The sequence below is a fragment of the Thunnus albacares genome, chromosome 3 (assembly GCF_914725855.1).
Source record: "Thunnus albacares chromosome 3, fThuAlb1.1, whole genome shotgun sequence".
NCBI lineage: Eukaryota > Metazoa > Chordata > Actinopteri > Scombriformes > Scombridae > Thunnus > Thunnus albacares.
In genome coordinates this window covers 15,781,129-15,798,866 of record NC_058108.1, presented here as the reverse complement: position 1 = coordinate 15,798,866, position 17,738 = coordinate 15,781,129, and the positions used below count along the sequence as shown (strand labels likewise).

Below are 17,738 nucleotides of genomic sequence, written 5' to 3'. Positions count from 1 at the left end.
GAGGAGGGAAAAAGAGAGAGAGCAAGGTCAGAACACTTCCAACTTGTACTATACTGGCTGCACATGGAGGAGTGTTCAGCACACAAATATTCAGTTTCCTTGTTGCAACTTTGTTGTTGGTGGAAGCAGGCCTTTCAAGGTGTCACATTTTGGATTACTCTTCACTCTTGGGTCTTTTCATTCCTCATTTTGGCCTTCATTTTAAATTATAATCACTGGATGTTTAAGGGAAGTGATCCCGGTTTCTAGAGTGCTCTGGAGATGCAGAAGACCAACAAGAAGAGGCGAGCTCTGAGGACCAGCACTAACATCACAAAAGCAGCTCCCGAGTGAGTAACAGGGTTAGGCAAGAGGGTCAAGTTAGAGACAAAGATCCAGTTCAGTAAAGGTACAAAAAGTCAGTCAAATTAAATATGAAATAATACTTGATCTGTCTTTTAGTTTTTCTTTATACTGCTGAACACTGTGTGATGAAACACAAACCCATATACCAATATAATTTATTATTAATAAATAAGATGTTTAGATTTAAATTTAGCAAAATCACTTGCATCTTGGGGACTGTTTGGAAATTCCTGGAACTAAGTCATTTTTAGGACAAGGCCACTTTGGCCTTTGATAAAGTACAAATTTATTGGGGCATCACAGCCAAAATGTAGGGCACCAAGTCCAAAACCAATGGTGAAATAACAATAAGTAATAATTACATTGTTATGAAGACAAAACAGTATACGATCAACAATAACGAGTCAGTGTATTGAAAAACAGTACTGAGTTTAGTTAAACTGTACACTTAATGTTTGACTTTTCCACAAAATGCTGTCTGATTGATTTTTTAAAATGTGAACAATTCATTATATTAATTGTTATTATTATATTTTAATGATAAAATTAAGTCTATAAATGGGATACGGGTGATCAAAATTAATCTGAACAGGTCTCAACACCCGTGCAACTATTAGCATTTGAGTCTGAGATCATCGGAGCAGTCACAAAATGACTTGAAACACTTTTTTACACATTAAACATTAAACACACTGATGAGAAACTTCTAATGATCAGGATGATAGCTACGAGTCATGTAACATCCGACAGACTGTCCTGATCTGTATAACTGAGAAGTGTGTGTGTCTGAAATGGAATGCTTGTGTGTGTTAACATCGCATCGAACTGAAAAAGTAGCAACCCACTATATCTCACATCAAGTTATAAACTCTATGTATGTTTGTAGTTAGCTAACACTATGCAGCGATATCCCTGTAAACTTTAAAACATAACCTGTATTAATAGTTACACTGTACAGTGTTAAGCTGCTTGTGCTTGTCACATAACGTAGCTAGCGGGTTAGCTGTTAATGTTTACGTTACATTACACGTATATTTGCGGGAGTGGGTGAAATCTCACGCTACTGTTGATGTCCAGCGTGATGATGGAGACACTGGAAAATGTGAGTTTGTTTACTTGCTGCGTCGCATGTAGCTTTAGGAAATCCACAACTTTCTTTTAAGGGCACAATAACCAGTTCAAAATAGGGCAAGCCAAACTGGCTGTGTGGGGTAGTTAATTTTAGAAGGGGCATAACGGCTACACTCCGGGGCATCCACGGCACTGGCCATTTGACCGTGGTATAATTCCTGCCCTGTAATTTGGAGGTTGAGTGTTTAAATGCTTATTTTACAGCCTTCCCTGTAAAACAGTCTATAAATGTAATTTTCAGTGATATATATACCAGTGCTCATTCTATTCACCTTCTAACCCACTACCACGTTTGCATGCAGTTCTTTATGCATGCTATTCATCTAACCCATATAGACCAACAACTGTAAACATTTTCAGACATGAAATTAAGACTCTGAATTGTTTGGATTGACCACACGGTAATTGGAAAATACTGGCTTCCAAATGGATATATTTTTCTCTATATGTACATATATGCCAAATGAACTAAAATATCATCACCTACTTGAAACACTACACAAATAAACATCCAGGAGTACTGATAAACACTTGATTGTACATCAGAACTTGTTTGTGTGATGCCTGTTAATTCCAGGCAGCAACCCCCAGGGCTGAAAAATGAAGCCAATGCGCAAGTACCAAAAACTGCAGTTCCTTGAATGGCTACTTAAGGCTGGCTGCAGTAGCGAGTCAATCCCCATAAACTTTATAGCAGAAATAAACATGTTTATAGCCTGGTACACAGCTTTGGTCTCTAAAGATAATTTCCCCGTTTGTGACAACTGTACAGGGGGTGAATTTTTTTTATAACTCACCCATTTAAATTTTATTAAGCTGTAAAATTATGTATAATTAAGGATGCAGCTGCTTTGAGTGACAGGTCTCTAGCCGCTAGGTGGCTTGTTTCAGCAACCAGGCTTCTTTCAGCCCACCTCAGCTCCACCTCTTTGCCCATTTTGGATTAGCCGGGGAGTTAGGCGGAGTCAAGCACTGCCAAGATGGCGACGGCCGGAGCCGCCCACTTTGAGCTTCAAGACTGCTCTTCAGAAACCAGTGGGTAACATCATGATGGCTACATCCATATTTTTTTTACAGTCTATGGTTAATTCTCACTGATGAAACCTAACCATGAATTGAACTGACTACAAAAATGGATGATGGCTTTAAACACAGCTTTTGTAGATAATGCACTCAGAGGTGTTCCTATAGACCAAGTAATTTGGTAAAGAAAATGAAATGCCCCTCTGCTTTGCATGTGGTGTTCATTGGGGCACCTTGCCATACATTTTTGTTTGAATGTACATAATAGTGCACTTCAACAATATGGTCTGTAGAAAGTAATAAGCCATAGCGGTGACAAAGCCCAGTGTGACACAATAAAATCTCAGGCACTACTTAGAGTAAGATCACTTCATGTATTGTTGTGATTGGAGAATCATGAGATAACTGCCTAAATTCTGTATCATTACCTTTTTATTGCAATTTTAACTCTGCCAGAGAAGAAATAAAAGTATGAATTTCAAAAACTAAGTGGTATGACTACCTCTTCAGATTTGCATTTCACATTTAAAAGTCCACTGAAGTGAACTAAATCAGGTGTGAGATAGCAGTGTCAAAAATGTTGACCAGACCAGCCCCTTCATTTCCCTGAAAAGTTGATTCTATGATATTTAGTATGTATGTATGCCTTTTGCAAAACTTACTAATAAAGAAGAACCACAATGTGCCTTAAATATATGTGTATGTATATCAGCCAAACTGTGAAGCCATTTTAGACTAGTATTTCTTGTACTTAGTGTTTGGTAGGTAGGTCCAGCTACAGTATGAAACAAGAAGAATCAGCCATTACCGTGACGTTACTTGAAGGGAACTCACACCTATGTGTTTTCCTCTGTATCATTTCCATGTTTTTTTTTTAGAAAGGAATGATTTTTCATATGGTGTAGACAGCTGTAATCTTGAGGATTATCCCATAAGCCTCTGCTTGTCAGCATGCTTTAACATTCTCTCTCTCTCTCTCTCAAACACACTCACACACACTTTAATACTGATTGTCAGTAGCAGTTAAGAACATTTATCACTTAAAGAAGTTATGTTACTAATGTCACCTCTGATTTCATCAGATCAGATAATGTTTATTGTTGGCTGAACATATACAAAGTAAAAGACACAAGCATTGGCCATGGCAGTCAAATTAGTATAATACTACAGTGTAGTCTAACAGTGGTCAGTTCCAACTTTAAAAGGTAGATGTTCATATTCATGAGTCCCCCTCCCAACACACCAACAACAAATCTGAAGTTTCAAACTGGCAATGTGGGTATCCATTTAGCATTGAATTCCCACTCAGTGAAGACTTTAATGGTGGCTTTGAAAGTTTTTAGCTTTGTAATAGATCCCAATGTCAAAAGTTCAAGGTAACAGACATGGTCATCATCCCCTCCCCGCCATTTCACTGATGCCTTACAAGAGATGTGTGAGAAGTTTTACATTTTTTTATAGAGTCAAGGATATAAGCATGCTTTGTTTCATATATGTAAAATATTACAGCCTGATTTTCTGCAAAACCAGTACTTTTCCTTTAATACTTCAAGCACATTTTTCTACTAATACTTATGTACTTTTACTTTGTGACAAAGTGGGTGAGAATACACCATTTGTCCCTACTTTCACCATCAATGCCACATAGCTTACAAATTTAACCATGCTTGGTAATTGTTTGTTTAGCCACATGTTTATGATCAATCTGTAACTTGCAGACACATACTATCCCGGGTTTGTTTGTGGTTTGCATTATGTTTGGTTATAGTTCACATACCAGCAACATTTTTGGTTAAAGTAAAACACCGACAAGTATTGTTAAGTTTAGTTATTGTTTATTGGGTTAAGTCTGCATTTCATAATTCAATTCTATTCTTTCTGTGTTACTTACCATACTCACCATGTGCTCCACAGACAAAAGGAGGAGGCACCCACCAATGGCCTGTATTTATACACTGGGTGACATCATTGGTGATGTCACTGGGTTGGATAATGTGGCGGGGGTGGTAGTTAATTATGTTAAGTGAGTTATTTGCTGTGACTTTGGTCAGTTTGTGTATGGTTGGAAGTGTGTTGTGTGGTGAGCTATGATGAAGTGTTTCACCATGGAGATTGGTAAGAGTGAATAACTTTATCTCTGACCTGTTTTAGCAGAGACATAGGATGCACCTGCAGCAATGGTACAGCCCAGATTGACTCTGATGGACTGCTGATGGAAGGGTCTATTTAAGCAGTTGCTTTTTGGCTGTCGGGGGGTTAGTACATCAGTGTGTAGCTGTGTGCACGTGATGATAAGTTAATATAAATTCAGTTGATATGAGTTGAGTTTTGATCAGTTAGGCCAAGTTAATTATTTAGTTGTTTTTTTGTTTTGTACATAATTTTTTTGTTTTTTGTTGTTTTGTTACATGTGTAGCATGGTGCCACTTTTTCTTGTAAATAAACCACCTTGTGATACCTGGATAAGGTTTCCTGTGTCTGCCTCCTACCAAGTGACCAGCCACTCCGGTCAGGCTACACCACATACTTGAGTAGGATTTTAAATGCAGGACTTTTACTTGTAATGGAGTATTTTTACACTGTGGTATTGCTACTTTTAATGAAGTAAAAGATGTGAATACCTTTTTCACACACAAGAAATCTAACCTTGAGGCTCTCTTAACAATTCAAGGCCAATTTCTAAACTTCAATTTTTATCAAAATTTGCCTGGGTTGGCATCAAGGATGGTTTTATTCTTGGTTTTATTCTTACCTTTTAGAAAGAACCTATGCAGTCACCATAGGTAATTACTCATCTTCTACAACTTACATTACCTCTGGTGTACCGCAAGGTTCAATTTTAGGTCCAATTTTATTTTCTATCTACATACTTCCACTTGACCAAACTGTTAGATGGTACATTTTCTTCAACTCAACAATTCAAAATCAGAAATCATACTGTTCAGTCCCCCAAACCATATTTGATTTAGATTCAAGCTTTGAATTACAGATCAAAAAAGTTGTCCAATCCTGCTTCCTTCAAATAAGAAAAAACTCTGGAATTAAACCAATGCTCTCACACTCTGACCTGGAAAAAGTCTTTCATACACTTATTTTCTTTAGACTTGACTACTGTAACTCCCTCCTTTCTGTAATAAACCAATAGTCATTATCTTGCCTCCAACTAGTTCAGAATGCAGCAGCTAAGCTTCTTACTGGTTTTAACAAACAACATCACATCATCTCAATCCTGGTTTCTCTCCATTGGCTCCCTGTTTGATTTAGAACTGACTTTAGGATTTAACTGATTCAATTCAATTCAATTTTATTTATATCGTGCAAATCACAACAAAAGTCATCTCAGGGCACTTTTCACATAGAGCAGGTCTAGACCATACTCTGTAATTTACAGAGACCCAACAATTCCTCCATGAGAAGCACTGATCACTTTTAAAGCATGTCTAGGTCTGGCCCTAAGCTATATAACAGAAATTTTGACCCATATGAGCCGGTTCACAGTCTTAGAACCGTAGGTGGGGCCCTTCTGGCTGTTCCAAAGTCGAGGCTTAAATCTTAAGGTGACCATGCTTTTGCCATCACAGCCCCTCAAAACGACTTGCTTGAGGAGATAAGGCTCCCAAAATCGGTGACTTCTTTGAAATCTCTTCATAAAACACATTTCCATAGACCTGCTTTTATGTGATGTTGTCTTTTTATTGCTTTTATTCTTATTTGTATTTATTTATATTTACGTTTTTTACTGTTTTACTGTCTTTTTTATCTTTTACTGTCTCTATCTCTCATCATCCTTCTGTCTTCTCTCTGCTGTGTTTTTGCATCTTTTGTCTTCTTGTTTTAATTTCATATGAACTTTACCTTAATTTTGTATTGCTTTTATTTGGCCTTACTGTTTGGCTTCTGAGTATCCTGTATGTATTATTATTATTATATTTTGCAGTTTAATATTCATTGATTATCATCATTATCATCTAATGCATAAAAGATACAAATTTCTAATGCCTTCCTCTCACTCACCCTTAAGTATATTTAAGACATGAGAGAAGAATTATGAGTGATCTCACACCCTTCTCTGGCTCCCTGTCATGACACTGTCTAGTCTTGCATACTTCCTACTTCATCACTGACTTCATTTCTATTCTTGGACGAGGCATGTGTGTCTGTCTGTGTGAGTGTGTGTGTGTGTGTGTGTGTGTGTGTGTGTCATCTTTTCTACTATTTCCACAAGGATACATTGAGATGGAATAATATATTTGTTAGGGTGTCAATACTGGCCTTTTCTATAGCTCTTTTTATACATGCACTTCTTTATGTAAAGAGGATAACAAGTTGACATATCAAATCCAAACCCAAGTCACTTTTACATAAAAGTCGCAATGGCAACCTTTATGGGTCTGGACTTACAACATTTTCATAACACTTCCAAGACTTCCAACCAATTGATCTGACATCAGAAGAATTTACTCAACAACTTTAAAAATTCAGTCATTCCCAGTGTTCCTACTGTGGTTTATTTAACAGTTTTATCTGCTGTCTGGATGAAAAAATGTAACTTAGAGTTTTAAAACACCAGCATTGAAGTGGAAGAAAACTGGGAGGAAACCTTGGACTTAGGGTTGTGTGTGACAACAGACACCATATATTGGGTGCTGAGCATAACTGTGTTGTTGATGAAGATAATTAGAGAAATTGATGATCCTTTTATTGGATACGCATAGTTGTCTATGTGACAATGACAGTGATGATGCTGTCATTAGGATCTGATCTGTTGGCATGTTTGTGTGAGTGGCGTGTTAGGACTCAGGGACATTCTTGTGGCACTGTTATATAGGCTTACTAACAGCAAACTCGTAGCTCTTTACTGTCCCCATACCATCTGGCATTGGTGAGCCCTGCTACTGGTTGCTGTCTCATGAAGAAATAAAGATAGATTATAGATAGATACATAGATTGCAAAAGAGTCAGTGCACGAGAGAGGAAAGGGGTCCCCATGACCCCACTGCTACAAATCATAGACAGCTTTACGAGAAGCAGCCGCTCTGGCCTGTCCTACTCAGACATTCTGGGATGTCAGTCATGAGACAGATAATATAGCAAGCACCTCACCTGACACACAGCGAGGGAGGGAAGTAAGACAAGTACTGAAGTGTGTAGAGGGTGGAAGGCTGAGAAACACCCTGGACAGGTCACAGGACAAATACACAGGGAAACAATCACCTCCACACCTGTGACTTCCAATTACATTTAATAGTTGCAGAGTTAACTCTGTGTTGTCTTAAAGTGTATTCAAATGCATTACATGAAAATTATAAGCTGCCACATCTCTCACTTCCTGCATACTGTCGGATTTTTGCTGCATAGCAAAAATGAGCAATTTCCAGTTCTAACATCATTTCCCACCAATATCCGATAGGCCAGCAGAACACATATCATTTATCATATCACATCATGAAAAGAACACCTGTAAGAAATCTGTGTCTCAACCCTAAGCACACTGTGAGACATTTTGAGCAGTTTTTTTTTTTGCAAGAACATGAATTACTTTTTGTAGAAAAATGATCACCACACGATTTAATTTGAGCATACAAGAAAATAATTTATTTGCTTGTTTGCTTTTGTCCACTTTTTCTTCTGTGCTCAGAATGTCCCATCTCTCACTGAGAATTGAGCCACAAATAGAATTCCATACATCCATACATTTCTTGAGGGATGCTATGAATCATGGATTTGGGTTTACCACTCACCACCATCTATGTAGTAGTTTGGAGCTCAGCTTCCATGGCTTGTAGGGCTTGCAATCAAAATTCTCTTTGGGGAGAGATTTTTCTAAAAGTTTGCACCATTATCCCCATTTGTACAGTTCATCATATCTTTCCCCTCCCTATAACAGCAGGCTTTTCACCTTGCCTTTGAGTGTGGCCAGTCGTAACGGTTATTAAAACCGCCTTTACACGTGGTCAAACAACATCTCGTACACTGTCATTTGTTGAGCTTTCAAAGCGTATTGAAAACACTTCACCTTTTCCTGAGTCAACTGATGTTGTTTAATGTGGGATACATGCTTGGTAGATTTGAGGGCAGGGGCGTTGAATTTCATTTAATCCTCTTTGACAGCACGATAAGCTTCTCTGGTTTATAGACAAACATCCTGTAAACAGACACTTGTTGTGCTTTACCTAAATCTAATCCTGAATCTATCTGTAACACTAAAACCAATTTTCAAACCTAAAATTAGCCTTGACTTTTGCTCTGAAGCAAACCATATTTAACACTAAACCCATGCTAGTAGTTGAAGAATTGAGGACTGGCAAAAAACACAAGGTCTAAGACCTGAGCTGGCTCTCACTGTGATGATGAATGACAAACACACACATACCAACTTTTACAACCCTTCCTCTCTACATTTGCTGTTTAGATGACCTCATGGCCTTGGTCATTCAGAAGAGTGCCTGCAGTAAAATGGTCTATAAATCTTGAAGACACAATTAGACAATAACGCAGGGTCTTTGACACAATTTGACCTTCAGAGGTGAAAGAATATGACAAGTATTTGGAAGGTCATCGTTTCGGCATCCAGTGCTCATGTGTTTCATAAATTTGTTCTAGTTGCGATGACGCTTAAAATAGTTGTTCTAGACTGACACCACACACCACCTGTCCCTATAAAGTAATGTCACTGCAGCTGCTACAGAGAGTGTGACATCAACATTAAAAAAATGAAATGTTTGTGAAGCATATACAGTATAGCGGAGACATTGACAGGGGGGTTTAGGTTAATTAAGTTGTTACTCAAGAATTACAAGTTCAAATCATTTGGCTGCAGATGAAGTTTGGGGAGTATAGACTTGCAAATATCTCCTTCTCTAATACCATAGACATGCCCTTGAGCCAGGCATTGTCTGGTTGATCATTCTCTTAAACCCTTTTCTAATTTCCCTGTTCCTTTAAAGGTGCAGTGTGTAGAATTTAGTGGCATCTAGACTTGGAATATAATATTCATAAGTATGTTTTAATTAGTGTATAATCACCTGAAAATAAGAATCGTTGTGTTATCGTTACCCTAGAATGAGCCCTCTATATCTACATAGGGAACAAGTTGTCTTCCACAGAGCCTGCCATGTTTCTACAGCAGCCCAGAATGGACAAACCAAATACTGGCTCTAGAGATGCAATCTGCAACCTCACTGCTAGATGCCACTATACCCCACACACTGTTCTTTTAAATGGTCTCAAAATCCTTTGTAAGTGAAAAGAAACATAACTGTGTTACAGAGTGGACTATTTTAAGTTAATCAACTTGTTCTGAATCAGGACGTCCAGTATGGAGCAAGGTGTTAGTAAGCAGGCTATACCAGTTATTTCAATATGTCAGATGCATTTAATTGACTCTTCACGTCTTATACTGCTCATCTCATTTTGTGTAGAAAACAAAAATGAAACATTGTGGTATAACAAGCAGCCAACCTACAGTTTGGATATATTTACTGACCATTGACAGCTGGCTTTACATTAGCCCAAGTGACTGCATGAAGTTCTGTCCTCTCAGTGAAGCTGCATTTTTCACATCCTCCATCTCTGAACTAAACCAGTTGATTCCTGAATGTAATCTTACCAGGGGATAATGTTAGCCAGCCAGCTAAGAAGACACAATATGTAAATAAGACTTTGGAGTTACAGGGAATCGCATTTCTCATCCTATCGTGTCCCTACACTAAGTTAGCATGTACTGGACCCCTGAACACACTGAGACCAAACTAATAACCTTCATCAGACTACTGGTAAGACGGCAAATAAGTAGACACAAATTGTCAAAGTGACAAAACTATTTGCTTAAATATATGATGACATTTGGTAAACAGTTAACATTTCAACATTCATGTAAACATAGCAGCATTCATTGTCCTTATACACACATTCACCTGTTGAGCAAACATAACACATAAAATACAAAGAAAGGCATTACTTTAATGTCTGACATTAATACACAAACGCAATGACAACATCACTGGTGACTATAGTTAATGCAGATCAATTTGATGCTAGAAACTCTGATTAACTTTAGCTAACATTGGATGCACCGGCTGCACTGCCTGCTTGTTACAGAAGGGAGGAAAACATATTTTATTCCATTCTTAAGTGTCATATTATCGTTAGCTTGTAGCTTGTGGAGGATAAAGATGCACACATTTTTGACAACTTTATAACTAACTTAAACAACTTGAAGAAACTTCTTGTTTCCAGAATCATTTGCAAAGAGTGTTTCCAAGTCCATGTGTTCAGTCCCTTTATGTACCAGTTTATTTTTTAACAGCTGTCATTGTCTTGCATATTTGAGACAATGAAACAAGACGTGATCCACAGTTTCCATATGATTACAGCTACCACAAGTTCCAATTAGCTGCTTCCCAATGAGGTGCAGAGATGAATTTAGTTTTGTGTGTCCCAGTCTTATTCTGCTGATCAGGCATTCATGTCTCTTGTTTTTCCCCTGTGGCTTTCCCCCTCAAACCTCTTGCTGATCAGGCATTCATGTCTCCTGTTTTTCCCCTGCAGCCTTCCCCCTCCAACCTCTTGTTGAATCCAATGTAAATGCCTTCCTTTAGTATCCCCGTCCCATAGCTTTTGCCACTGTGTCTTAATCCTGCTCCATATAAAAGCTTTTGCCTCTCTCTTGCTTACTGCTATTGCAACTTCTACTTGGTTTCTATCTAATCCTTTCTTGGCAAGGTGGTCCACAACCTCATTTCCCCTGATGTCCACATGCGCTGGTTGCCATACAAACTGTACATCAATTCCTAATTTACAAATTCTATGTAAAGATTGCATAATGTCATAAAGGATATCCTGTCTGCATCTTGAGGAGGTATGCTTGACTAACCAGGGCTGCACTTGAGTCTGAGCAAAGCAGTATACGCAAAGGTTTGACTTCCTCTATCCACTGCAGGGCTAACAAGATTGCCATCATTTCAACTGTATAAACAGATATATGGTCTGTACTTCTCTTGCTCACCTTGACTTTTGACTCTGGGACATAAAATGCACTACTTGTTTTCCTAGTATCTGGATTTTTTTTACCTATCTATAAATATCTGTACATATTGCCTGTATCCTTCATGTAATACAGTGTTCACATAAGTCTGCATATTAAATGCTTTTTTATTTGAATGAACATGATTCAAAATTTAGAAATCAATAGATGGTTGAGGCAGTGGCCATGGTGGGATAGCTGGCTTTAAAACAGTTTGATTAATAGCCCAATAATTGATTTCCAATTCCTTAGTTATATCTGATATGACTGTGCTAAAACTCTCCTTTTTGATTTTGCTACTTTCCCAAAAACTATCCACAACCTTTTTAGTGGAGTGTAAATCTTTATGACTTTGAAGAATTGCCCAATATTTGGCCATTAATTGTTGATTAATGAGATTCCCCACATTTGAGATGAGTTTTCAATTTCATTGATAGCGTCCTGAACTTTTTTTAACAACATACTTTACACTTCTTCCTGTTTTCCAAATTTCCCCATTGTCTGCAAAAAATGATTTTCCAATATCTGGACTGACATGCTTATATATATCATTTATTATTATTGAAAATAATAGAGAACTAATAACACCATTGTCCACCACAGAGTACCATTGTCAATAATGTAAATATTTCTCCGAAAAAGAATTCCCACCCCGAACCCAAATAGACCTGCCAAATAAAAAATCCCTTATCCAGTTATACATTTTGCCACGTAACCCATATTATCTAATTTTGTTAAAAGACCTTCCTTCCACATCATGTTATATGCCTTCTCTATATCCAAGAAAACAGCTACTACCCCTTCTTTATTCTCTTGAGCTTTCCTAATGTCAGCTTCCAGACAAATTAATGGGTCCATAGTACTACGCCCTCTTCTAAATCCACTCTGACATGGTGTAAATAAATCATTTTTTTCTATATGATATGTTAATCTTTCTGTTATCATCTTCTCCATGGTCTGCAAATATGTGGCAGGTAGGGTCTTTTCTGGGTTTTTTGATTGGAATAATAACTGTTTCTTTCCACACTACTGGAAGCTTGCCTTCCTTGCAGACCTTATTATACAGTTCTAGTAGTCTTTCCAATGCAAAGTCACTTAGATTAGCCAACATACGATAGCATATACTGTCTTTACCAGGAACCGTCCTTTTACATTTACTCAGTGCCTTTCTGAGCTTGTAAATAGTGAATGGTACATATATAGTACTCTGAGTAGCATTTCTTTTCTCATACACATTAGGAAATTTATTTAGCGTTTGCTTTCTCCTGACCTTATCTGCATCTGATAAATTATCTGAACTGTGGACTCTAACAAGTTCTTGGCCAAAATTTCTGCCTTCTCCATATTCTCACATGCAATTTCTCTTTCTTTCTGTAACTCAGGTAGATGTTTGTACTGTCTTATTGTCCTCATCCATTTTATCATTCCCCAAACTTTATCTAATGGTGTTGTTCTTCCGATACTTAAACAAAATCCTCTCCAGTATGATCTTTTTCTCCTTTGATCGTTTTTCTAACAACTGCTTGAGACTTTTTATACTCTGATCAATTCTGCATTGAATGACTCTTTAATTCTATTAAACTTCCTGTTTTGTTGCTTAATTACTTCTTAGCACTCTTTATTCCACCATGGCACCATTTTAACTCTCTTTTTACTCATACAATTTCCAATAGTTTGCGATGCTCCCTTTATTATGGCTTCAACAATATTTTCATTTATATCATGTACTTGCCCTGACATAACTACCTCACTAAACTATATGTGACCCCATCTAGTTGAATGATATTGTTTATATCAAATCTGATTGCTATTGGATAGTGGTCACTGTAATATTATCATTGAGTACCTCTCAAGCACTAACACCAGCCAACTCACTAGACACCAAAGTAAGGTCAATAGCTGATTCAGTTCCATTGATGAAATTAACCCTTGTGCCTTGCCCATTATTCAAACACACCAATCCTTTTGATTCCATTAACTCCTCTATAACCTGTCCATTATAGTCTGTTTTCTTTCCTCCCCATAATGTATTGTGGCCATTGAAGTCACTGTACCATAGTAACTTATTTTTGTGTTCAAGTCTCTCCAGTTCCTCAATCCTGAGTCTACTACATAGATTATACAGATTTATAATAACTATCTTTCTTTTATTTACCCAAATTTCAGCAGCTACTATCTCTAATTCAGTGTTATGGTTAATTAATATCCTTCCATAAGATATTCCTTCTTTATCAAAAATTGCACATCCCTCTCCCTGAACACCATCTCTATCTTGTCTTATTATATCACACCCTCTAATATTAAAATTCAAATGAGGTTTCATCCAGGTCTCTTGGATGTGGATAACTTCTGGTTTACAGTTTAATTGCTGTATATATTTCTATAACTCTTGACCATTCACAATAAGGCTTCTGGCATTCCACTGAAGAATAAAGAAAACTATGATATTAATCACTACACTGTGACAATCCATCATTGGGAATAGGGAGTAACATCTCATCAATATTTCTACAGTCAGATCTTTTATGCATAAATATTCATCAGCTGCATCAACTATGGTCTTCAGTCTAGAATTTTTCTTTGTTTGTTGCATGGAGGTGTTGACATCCTTTCCAATGAATGCTACAAAGTTAAACTTATCCACTAGCAGGGTGTTTTCTTTAACTGTACACTTATGTGAACACTTCATGGGACTTGGATTATGCACCTGTGGTAGTCTAGAGAAGTCACTTGTAGAGTCTGTGTTTGGGGTGAATAGATGCGGTTTCATTGTCAGATTTTGTGAAATTTTCCCAGCAGCCTCAGTTTTGCACTTTATGTCTTTGAATTTCCTTTGCTCTTTTTTGAACTTCACAACCTTGATAAGCAGAATTATGCTCTCCACCACAGTTACAACATTTCAATTTAACATCAGCTGCACAACCACCATATTCATGCTCACTAGCATATTTGGCACTCCTTGGTTTTGACTTGCACTGATCTACCACGTGTCCAATCCTTTGACATTTAAAACATCGTAGTGACTTAGGAACATATTCTCTGACTGGAAAACTCATGCACCCGATCATCACTTTCTCAACCATGTTTTCTCAAACTGAAAAAGAACAGACAATTTTTCACAACTATTTTACCCCGATATGATTGGAAGGCTTTTCACTACCATTACATTACCCCCTTTCATTTCTTTCCTGAGGTCTTCCAAACTGATTGCTAAAGGGACTCCACCAATTACTCGATGTGACTTGTGGACTTTTGACTCAAACTTCAGTGTCTTCATCTTCAATATCATTCCTTGTTGGACACCATTTACTGCTTCTATTAACATCTTTCCTTTTCTCAAAAACCTTGCTTGCTTAATCAGACCAATTTCTTGATGGATAGCCTTTGTAAGTTTCAATGGATGCAAGTTGTTACTGGAATGTTCTCCAAACTCCACAATTACTTTCCATCTTTCATTCCTATTTCCCGTCTTTGCTTTTTTCAAATCATTGTAGATTTCTGACTCACTGTTACTGGATTGTGAATTATTCTTCCTTGAATTCTTAGGTCTTACAACAGTCCATTCTCTTTGATCTTCAATGCCTCCGATTCACTCACCTTTGTTTCACAATTTTCAAAATTTAACGCTCTGGGACTCAAAGATGCCATTCTCCTCTCTCCTCCTCTGTGGTTCGTTTCTCTTGCTATGTCCCAGGCTTCTTCTTCTGCTGCTCTTGAAGAAACTTGTTGCATGACAGTATCCATACCATAGACTGTACAAAAATATGGACCTAGTTACTGTGACATCACCCGTTGGTTTCTGAAGAGCGGTTTTGAAGCTCAAAGTGAGCCACTCCGGCCATCGCCATCTTGGCAGTGCGTGATGCTGCCTAACTCCCAGCCAATCAAAAATGGGCAAAGAGGCAGGCCGAATAGCTGAAACAAGCCACCTAGCGGCTGGCGGACCTGTCATTCAAAGCAGGCATGTCCTTCGTTATGCATAACTTTACGGCTTAATAAAATTTAAACGGGTGAGTTATAAAAAAATTCACCCCCCATACAGTAGTCATGAAAGGGGAAATTAGCTATAGAGACCAAAACCGTTTTTTGTACCAGGCTGTAAACATGTTTATTTCTGCTGTAAAGTTGGGCATTTTAACATGGGGATCTATGGGGAATGACTCGCTTTTGGAGCCAGCCTCAAGTGGTCATTCAAAGAACTGCAGTTTTTGGCTTGGCTTCATTTTACAGCCCCAGAGGTTGCCACTCCATACCTGCTTTGGATCGGATGTGCAATGACAATATTAGTCCCCCTTGGAACCTTAGTTCCATGCTGCTGCCTCACGGTAATTGCAAACACCATTAACACTAATGTATACTAATATAAATTCTCTATCAGCTACACTCGGAAACAAGATATGAAGTACTGAGAATATTGTTGTGTCATGCTGGTTGTAGCAGGAATAACAGGAATAAACATTTATTTATTTATAAAAAAAAAGAAAAATCTAGAAAAAGGGCACTTGCTCTCTTGAGCCCTGTTTACACCTGGTATTAACATGCGTCTCGGATGATCTCATCACAAGTGGACAACTTTAAGTATGTCTGTTTACACCTGGCATTAACATGCGTCTCAACATGTGTCCTGAGTGACCACTTGTGATCAGATCTCACTTCCCAGCTCTATATGCAAATAAACACGGACATCATTTCCGTTTTCAAAGACCAAAGTTGTTCGTTATTCGTCCAACGCTTTTTTCAACTTGTTTGATAAAAAGGATTCATATTCAGGATATATATAAATATTCAGCGTCGAGAGAGAGAGACAGAGAGAGAGAGATGCAGCAATCTCCCCACAGCTGCGTGTGCATTTACGTGCAAGACACAGCAGCATAATTTCATTGATTATTTATGTCACCGACACGCCGACAGGGTCGGTCAGGATCTAATGTCAATTAATTTTCTGAGTTCTTCTACACAGCCAATAGTTCATCTGTTACACACACAGTCCGTTTCATACAGTGAAACTATTTAGAGTAAAGCAGTCGTCCTCCTGATAAATCCTGAGCTCCATTATGTCGAGCAGCAAAGCAAAGCTAAAAACTGTAGTGATTTGACAGGACAGAAGAAACTATCTAGCTACGTTTAGCTTCTGAAATATTTTTTTAGACAGACAAGCGAAAAATGAATGGTTTAATTTCTATTCTAATTGTCGATTTGAAGAGGGAAACCAGTTAGGGCAACGAGAAAAACAGGAAAAAATGAGAGATGGATTATGTTTTTAATTCACATGAAAAACAAAATAATTTATTTATCCTGTTACCAGACAAGTTGATCAGCTTTGAACAGGGGGTCCTGTGCCTAGTCTGGCGGAAAATAGAGGACGTCAGTTGAGTAGGCGGTCCTTCAATGAGGCCCAGGACGCATTGCGTTTACACTACTAAAAGAATGTGGCCACATGTGGCCCAGACCACCTCCGAATGTGGTCTGAGTGATCGGATCTCAATCCGTCCTCAATGTGTCTTGGGTGTGTTTACACCTGTATTTAGAGCTGTCCACTTGTGATGGGATCACCCGAGACGGATGTTAATACCAGGTTTAAACAGGGCCTTGGAGGCCAAAGGGAAGGTGCTCAAGCCCCCTTTGAGGTCTATCTATGCATGTGCCTGCAACAGACAGTAAGTATAGAGCAGAAAAGAGAACCAATTTTAATATGATAAAAGGATGACTATGTATGTCTCATGTATGTTTATAGTATTACGTTCCTTTCTCTTGTTCCAGCAAAGTCAAAATAGTCTGAAATAAGGCCTCCCATTCATACATAAAGAGATGACTATTCTTCCTATGTTTATTTCTAACAAACTGAAACCATAAATGGTCATTAATCATAGCCCCCTAGCCTCTCCACTTTATCACCTTACCTTTCAGTTTCTCTTCTAGGCCTCCCCCGAAACTCCTCTAGCTCTCTGTTCACCCTCCTTCCCACTGTTCTTTTCCTTCAACCTGTTTCTGCTCCTTTGCCTGCAGAGAGATACCTAACCAGTGATATTGCAGTAGGTCTGTCCTGACAGTATGTTGATCCTCTTCAGCCCGCACTCGATCTAGCCAGTCTAATAAAGTCATTCATATGACTCAGCACGGGAATGTTGTCTGGGTGTAGAAACGAGTATCAAGTTGAGTAATCCACAGCATGTGGTCCATCCTGAACAGGATTAAATATGTCCAAGTAATTGAA

At 38.1% G+C, this 17,738-nt stretch overlaps 1 long non-coding RNA gene across 1 annotated transcript; it reads right to left on the bottom strand.

Moving 5' to 3' along the window:
* Positions 1–4,923: 4,923 nt before the first annotated feature.
* Positions 4,924–14,506, bottom strand: LOC122979319. The gene is made up of 3 exons (XR_006402837.1): positions 14,495–14,506; positions 11,194–11,200; positions 4,924–5,025 (listed from the first exon to the last, which is right to left on the bottom strand). It is a non-coding gene; the product is annotated as an uncharacterized LOC122979319 (long non-coding RNA).
* Between the last annotated feature and the right edge of the window lie 3,232 nt (positions 14,507–17,738).